Source organism: Watersipora subatra, chromosome 8, assembly GCF_963576615.1.
Source record: "Watersipora subatra chromosome 8, tzWatSuba1.1, whole genome shotgun sequence".
In the NCBI taxonomy this organism is placed as follows: domain Eukaryota; kingdom Metazoa; phylum Bryozoa; class Gymnolaemata; order Cheilostomatida; family Watersiporidae; genus Watersipora; species Watersipora subatra.
This window is the reverse complement of record NC_088715.1, coordinates 33,665,345-33,672,390: the sequence shown is the minus strand read 5'-3', so window position 1 is coordinate 33,672,390 and position 7,046 is coordinate 33,665,345. Positions and strand designations below refer to the sequence as shown.

General features: G+C 36.8%; 1 long non-coding RNA gene across 1 annotated transcript; it reads right to left on the bottom strand.

The window, feature by feature from the left end:
- Positions 1 to 1,592: 1,592 nt before the first annotated feature.
- LOC137401680 (uncharacterized) lies at positions 1,593 to 5,394 on the bottom strand. The gene is made up of 3 exons (XR_010979372.1): positions 5,366 to 5,394; positions 4,744 to 4,817; positions 1,593 to 1,914 (listed from the first exon to the last, which is right to left on the bottom strand). It is a non-coding gene; the product is annotated as an uncharacterized lncRNA (long non-coding RNA).
- Between the last annotated feature and the right edge of the window lie 1,652 nt (positions 5,395 to 7,046).

Genomic DNA, 7,046 nt, shown 5'->3' with positions numbered 1-7,046 from the left:
CATACCAAGCAATTATTAACCAGGATATGAAAAAAATATACTGACGTGCCATTTCTTGTCAGGACCTTTTAGTCTCATAATGTGAATAGTTTAATGTCACCCTCATTTACATGTCAAAAGTAAGATATATTGCAAATCATTTAATTAAAACTTATAAGACATATGTTGACACTATGTTATAGCAATTTACATTGTTCTTTATGCTATATGTACATGCCACAAATGATTGAACATAATACTTATTACCTCCAACTGGGTAATATATTTTTAATATATGTATATATTACAGCGTAGTATGTTATATAATATAAATATACACGTAATATATAGTATATAGGCTACACCTTTTATATGCATATACAGCATTATAGTATATACAGATAATATCTAATTTTTTTAAAAAGGTTGCAAAATAGTTTTTTTGCCAAAAGATAGCAACCGACCGTCTTGAATAAATATAAGAAATACAATGAATAAAGAACATAAATACAGATAATAAGAAAATATTGTCTTTTATTTTGAAAATGTTGGTAATTTTTTTCAAAGACTACATTGCTTCATATATTTAGCTAATATAAACAATAGAATAATAGGTATCATATTTTGGCTAATGAATACATGTCGATGTTTGGCATATCACCATCGCACACCTGCCAGTTAATAGCTAAAAGCCTGTCAGATAAGCTAATAGAAAACCTGATAATAGCTGATAATAGCCTGCTTGCATCAAAAAAGATAAAAAAGTAAACATTGGATCATCATAAAACATCGCTTTGTGTTTTTAAATTTGTCACTTGTTATTCGACTGACCGATTGCAAACAGCTTTTTGAGTACTGACATTTTAAAACTGAAGACTTCAAATCAGGGTTAAAAGAAGAAGGTCATTAGCCTAACTTCTAGTTAGCCTGTGTTCTACATATTTACAAACATTAATTTATTTAATGTTGAAAATGGCTGGGAGACAAGCCACTTCTCAGCTGGCAAGTTGCTTAGCCATCTGCGTCATCATCAATGGAGTATTCTTAGGTTAGTCTAATTGTTAATCAACTGTTTTTAAGGTAAGGCCACACGAGACAAAATTTTCACGAAATCGGCGAAATTTGGACGAAACGATTCGTACGAGTTGACATTTAAACGAATTCGTCCATCGTTGGTTGCACACGATGTACGAATCCTGAATTGGACGAAACGTAAGAAATTCCTACGTAACGCTGTTTGATTGGTCGGTTGAAAAGGTTAGTTGAATGTTGAAGGCCGTTTTCTTTTGCACATGTTTGGTCAGATCTAAAAAAGATAACGATTTGCGAGTTTCTAGCCCGCAGTTCCTAACTCGGTTTGAAAACTGTGTACTGTGTTGGCGATTATATGTAATCAGTAGTACCATGGACGTAATGGATTTATTTAATAGAAATATAACTGTTTTGTAGCTAGACTAATATTTGCTGAAAAGTCAGGTTCCAATATGTATTTAATAGAAATAAAACTGCTTTGTAGTTAGGCTAATAATTGCTGAAAAGTCAGGTTCAAATTTGTATTGTTGTATGGAAATACTCCGAAAACATGATAACAGCAGGGAATGTAGCCAAACCGCCGTACAAGCATCGAAACGCCTAAGAGACATCAAAAGATCCCATAATTGGAAATGTCAAAATTATAATACATCAATCTGGAAACTGATGAGTCAACACCGCCTATGGAAACCGCCAAGGAATTTGGGAGTAATTATATCTATCCACCCATCACCAAGCACTACCAAAAATAACTGAACTTACCATCACCCTAAGCCAGTACTTTTCCATGACACGTTACGGTGCTGACGGAGACAATATTACGCAATCCTAGCATCCAGCCACAATCTCAGCGCACCCCCTGTGACGTATCCAAAGACAGTGTTCCTTCCAATGGACTTACTCCTACAACATAGTATATGATACGAACATTATATACCCGTCCTCAGGCTATCCTAAATGCCTATAAAAGCTAGTGTTTTTTAATAGCTCAGCCTCTTTGGCAGTGACACTTACAGACGTGTAAGACTGAGCTTTAAGGGCAGACGCATGCTTGACGTTGGCGTAAGAGATTTATATACTACTTAGTTCTTTCTCACTATTTGTTATCTTTCTCATATTCTAGAACTTTACTACTTGTACACTAGGTTTTGGTTCATGAAATAAAGTGTTGCTATTTGCTAACAATCAACATCGGAGCTTAGCTAGTTGAGGCTTGCACTAAAAGATCTGGGTCAAGTCCCATAAATTGAACTCACACTTCAATCAATCATTGAACAAACCAGGCGGCTTGCCTACACTTGATCAACCATAGTAAAATTAGTCTAGATTGGAGAAGAGCTAACAGTGATTAATCATTGATGTTATTGTGCTGTCAAGTAAGTCAAATACTTCGATAACACATATAACATTTTTGGTGGAGGTGCCTTATCGGTCATCAACCTTTCACATAGCTAAGTGGGTAATCCCTGAACGCTTAAATCTTTCGTAATATTATTCATAGCGCTTACCATAGAACTGACATCTTCATCTTCATTCATATCTGGTTGCTTAAGCTATTTACAATACCTAATTTGATCGCTATATTCTACTGGGCAGGTAGATATTCACATATCTATTGTGGGACTCATTAAAAAGTCTATGTTAGCTGAGATCTAGTGACTTATCTAGGTGTACCGTTTAGCTAAAGCATAACCACATAGCTAGGCAAATAATCCCCTGACGCCTAGACCTTTCGTAATTCATACTTTCATAACGCGTAATTGCAGCCTATATTGGGATTGATCACCCACTTGCATACTACTTATAGGCTTGAGGATCCTAATCTATTTTAAGAAAATCTGAGGTCAGATTTACATTTGCCTAGGAGAAAACAATTATTTCATAATTTCTGACTGTTTCGGTTTGCAGGGAAATTATACATAAACAATTTAATAGCCGCGTGCCTTCACTTTACATTGCCATAGTGTCCATAATTTCTGACTGTTTCGGTTTGCAGGGAAATTACAATTGCATAGCCGCGTGCCTTTCATAATTTCTGACTGTTTCGGTTTGCAGGGAAATTACAATTTTATAGCCGCGTGCCTTACTATAGTGTCTATAACTTTTGACTGTTTCGGTTTGCAGGAAAGTTATACATACATAGTTCACAGCTGAGCACTGTTATCACTATACTATATGCTTTCTGACTGTTTCGCTCCAGGGCAAACATAGATCAGAACTTGATACACGTACAAATTCACAAATTTCTTAGGACACTCACTACCTTGATCTACCTTTCTGACTGTTTCGGTTTGCAGGGAAAGCATAGATCTATTTATACATTGGCAACTTCTTATGTACGTGCAATTCTGCAGATTCATCCAGTCACACGCTCACACTCATTCTATTAGTGACTGTAGATACACGGAGCTCTAGGTTATTACACCTAACATTTACATACGTATAAGGCCTAATAATAATAATACACCGGTTATAAAACAAGTTACATCAGCTTGACTCATAGACAAGCACACTAATATAGGAAACTTAAAACTCGAGTATAAACTTTCAATTAGATACTAATATAGTGCACAGACTACACATAACTTTAGACATATCTCAGACAAGATACTGAACTGACAACTGCTAACCTATAACAGCGACTGACTGCATTTATATGCTAATTCCACTAATCCTGTATATATTATTACGCTGTTTACTGATATATAAACGTTACAGACTCATACTTGCGGTTGAACTTCAACCATTTGGAAAACAACCCTCCCTATATAGAATAACTTTCTCGTTGACAGACATAATAGACTACCTAGTCTTTGTCACTTATTCAATAATCGTCTTAACATAATTACAATTTAAAAAAAAAAATATATATATATATATACATATATATTCTGTCAACTATATACATATAGCAGTGCCTATATATAATTTAGAGCACGTTACTCGTAGGTTGCATGTTAACTAAGTTTGTTATAGCAGACCAGAACCTACACAGCCTAGTCACACACCCAGGAGCCAAACCAGCAGTGACAAAAGAATATCCGAAAGGAGCAGCCAAAGCCGGCATTGAGCTACTCCCATAAACCGGATAGACTGACCCAAGGCACAACAACCCGACTACGAGATGGTAAAAAAAGAGAGTTAAGAAAACAACTTCTGTGGTAAGGAGAGCACTGAGAAACCGAATCATGATTGAGGACCAGAGTCCATGTGGTGAACAACTCAGCCCGGAAGATGTCGAAGCCCAAGAAAAAAGCCCACAAGGTGAAAAACCAACCGTGGACGACTCCGGAAGCTACACAGGATCTGGTGTAGCACCGAGAACATCAAATGGAGATCTATTCTTCCCACCCAAGACGGGACCACCCATCATCAGCGTAGTGCCGAACGTCGATAACATAGAACCATTCAAAGAAGGAGATAACTTCGAAGACTACCTTGATCGATGGGAAATACTGATGGCTCAATACAACTATGACAACAGACGACTAGCACAAGCCCTACCTGCTAAACTTGTTGGACCAGCATGGGAGACCTACAGAAATGTTATAAAGCTGAACCCTAATTGCGCGAGGAGCTACAGCTCCCTAAAGAAGGAATTGATATCGGCTTTCCGAGTCGACCAACCACTCCGAGAGAAGAACCTATGGAACATCAGCCAAGGGAAGAAGTCGATTAACGATTTCTATTCCGAGATCATGGCTGCAGGCCGATCAGTATTTAAAGACTTACCGGAAGTGAATCGCGATCAGGTAATAAAATCCGCATTCATAGGAGGCCTAAAGGAGAGTTATCAGAGATCGATCCTGAAACAAGAAAACATCACTTTACAAGAAGCTCTAAAAGAAGCAAGAAACCTAGAAGCTATAGATAAAGCATTAACAAAAAATAAGACGATGAGTGTTAACCAAGTAGACACTGACTCACTCGCACCATTGACAAGACAATTACAAGGATTGACCATGATAGTAAACGATCAAGCAAGACAAATAGAAGAAAATGGAGCGGAATTTTTGAGAAGAGATGAGCCATCAAGGAACTACAGGGTAGAAGATTTTGAATATTACGAATAGCCACAGTTCTCACCTACACAAATGGAACAAAATTTTGGACTAAAACGGATTCTTTTTTCAAGAATTAACTCCACTCGGACTACGATTAAATAGACCAAGACTAGACGAAATTTCACGATAAATTTTTTTAAACAACACGACACATATACCGGACATTTGACAAGGCTAAAGGAAGAAGTAAGAAAATGTTCACGAAAATAGGAGTACATCATTCATCAACACGACTAACCATCACATACTAATCATTTCTAGACAGCATAACTAGGAAGAATTTAACTCACCACATCAGAAATAACAGCGATCAGAATAAGAAACAACAGATAAAGTAATGACGTGCTTAAGATGGCATGCTTATCGTTAGCTCGCTGTCTAAGAGTGCTTACGGAATGCGAAAGTCAAACATCAAATAGACACCACGTGCAGTCAAGCGATACCGAAGATCCTATCATTGAAACTAGCCAGCCAAACTAACAGCTCAAGACGATATACAAGCTCCGCCCATCCTCCAAATTCAACAGCTACGCAAGTTCCACAGGCAACTACCAGACAAGATCAAATATTATCCATTTGCAGTGCGCCTATAATCAACCCGAAGCCTGAACCAACAGACCATGACAGTAACGTATGTATGAGCTAAATTGTTGCCTCTTCGCTTGACAGACTGGTATTTGCCTAGTAGCACTTGCTATGACAATTATTCATGCTCTAACGCTACTAGTAACTGTCCATTTATCACTAGTAACTTGTCATAATGCTCACCACATGCTAACATCTATATTTCCTTGACAGGTACAGCGTGCCGTATCATTTTCTAATCTCAGATAGTGGCTGATTGATTACCAAATTTGATCAAACACAGCATTCATGGTTCATTTAACCTTAAAAAAAACTAGACGTAGCCACTATGGAATAAATGGCGTGTCTCACTCATGTAACAAAAATTGACTTTTGAATTTTTAGGATAGACTTTATTATGAAATAGACACGGCACATATCAGAAAACGAACTCGTTTAAAACTGTTAACTTTTATTGTGACTTTCTATTTTTTAGGATAAGACAGGTTAGTGATGAAAGCAGATGCTTGGACAATTTTTCTTTCTGTAGGTAGCTCCAGCAGTGGAAAGTGAAAATATCTTACACACAACTGAGTCATGCATGTTATAACATTTATTTTGTGATTTTAGAATTCTAAAAAGACACGCCAGTTTTTGCTATAATGTTGTGTGAAGTTTCTATTTCAAGATTTAGTTTTCTTTCCTGACCATAAGACCAATGACTACTCGCCGCATACAACCACCCATACATACCGACATACGGGAGGACCCGTTTACTTTGCCAAGGGAGACGCAATACAAAAACCAGGACAATAATACGCGACACCGAAAGGACAATTGACACTCACCTAGACCACATGGCAAACTAACAACCATATACTTCTACTACTAACCTAAATCTTATTGCTTTGAGAAAATCAAAAAAAAAAAAACTTTTATTTCCACTTTCAACATCTTTATGTTTTTGGATTTTATTCATGGTTTTGGTTTTACGAATTATTGTATAATTTTTTTTAACTCGGGTACATGGGTTTTAAATATCTTTATTCTAACCACAACTTTATAACTTCATTTCATTTTATATATTCTGTTTATTTTACTACTGTTATGCCAACAGCAACGCTACCACGAAATACGACATGAGGACATATCGTTCTTTAACAACGGGAGAAATGTTGTATGGAAATACTCCGAAAACATGATAACAGCAGGGAATGTAGCCAAACCGCCGTACAAGCATCGAAACGCCTAAGAGACATCAAAAGATCCCATAATTGGAAATGTCAAAATTATAATACATCAATCTGGAAACTGATGAGTCAACACCGCCTATGGAAACCGCCAAGGAATTTGGGAGTAATTATATCTATCCACCCATCACCAAGCACTACCAAAAATAACTGAACT